The sequence below is a fragment of the Meleagris gallopavo genome, chromosome 3, assembly GCF_000146605.3.
Source record: "Meleagris gallopavo isolate NT-WF06-2002-E0010 breed Aviagen turkey brand Nicholas breeding stock chromosome 3, Turkey_5.1, whole genome shotgun sequence".
NCBI classification, from domain to species: Eukaryota; Metazoa; Chordata; class Aves; order Galliformes; family Phasianidae; genus Meleagris; species Meleagris gallopavo.
Window position 1 is genome coordinate 38,682,228 of NC_015013.2, and position 1,113 is coordinate 38,683,340.

Here is a 1,113-nt window from a genome sequence, read left to right on the forward strand (position 1 = left end):
TTCACTTTTTCTCATTCTTGCTTCCATCTCATCTATAGGATATTATTCCAGTTTGGTTTGATAATTGGTTTATATCTAACCTTGCACTGGTTACCTGATATGAATTTGAGTTTTGCTAATGTTCTTATCTGACCACCTTTGAGTAAGTCTGAAACTCTAGATCTTGGCCTAGTATGTGGCTGAGTTCTTATCCTTTCTCATCTTAATCTTTCTTTGGTTTCTAGACTTACAGGCACTTAATGCTAAGTTTCAGCTTCAATCCTGTGAAGTCCTAAGGACTGCTTCTTCCGTTTGTAAGGTAGGTTTTATGTTATAGTTCTTCTTGCTTGGACTGTTTGACTGCAGAAAGTAGTCTTTGACTACAAAAGGAAACTAACTCACTTTGCCAAGGTCAATGAAATGGAAGGAGCAAATACCCATTAAAAGAAGTGAACATAGAAGTACAATTCAAAGTTCCACCAAACAGCATTATTCATTACTGAGTTACGACCTCAGAAGATTACATTTCAGGTTCCTTGTTGTTATTACTAGTGGATTTGATTCTTCTTCTTACGTGAGGTGGAATTCCTACTGGAAAATTGCTTATTCTGTTTATTTGATATCACATAATTTTAAAAGCTCACAAACTTTCAATAATTTAATCATTTAAAACCTCTACAAAGTATCATGAATGTTATTGTCTTCACTTAACAGATAAGAAATTGAGACACGCAAAACGACTTAGCAGTTTGTGAGAATATTAGGAACAAAATTGACCTCCTTAGACACAGCGAGAAGCTGTGACACAGCTGCCAGAGGTTTATTCCTCTTTCCAAATTGGATTAGTTGGAGTAATTGGAGTTTGCCATGTTTCATGTTTCTAGATATTGATGATACAGAAAAGCTGTGAGTATCTTTTTCTTCAGTCTTTTCACTTACCAATTTTGCCCGAGACACAGTCATACTGGGTCAGATGTATTCTTATGAGGGAAAGATGGCGATCTTCAGTACAATATTTTCATATTCTCTGTACTATAACTAAAAAATGATAAAGAGCTGATCAGTAGAGACAAATGAAAGGAAAATTCCCTAATCAAGATGAACTAAGTTTATGGCTTATGAGATGGGTATACA

The 1,113-nt window shown here is 35.0% G+C and overlaps 1 long non-coding RNA gene across 1 annotated transcript in view; it reads left to right on the forward strand.

The window, feature by feature from the left end:
• The first annotated feature begins 222 nt into the window (after positions 1-222).
• Positions 223-1,113, forward strand: part of LOC104910238 — a 60,212-nt gene continuing 59,321 nt past the window's right edge. Inside the window, exon 1 of the long non-coding RNA XR_004159223.1 lies at positions 223-298. This is a non-coding gene — a long non-coding RNA (uncharacterized LOC104910238). The remainder of the gene's footprint in view (positions 299-1,113) is intronic.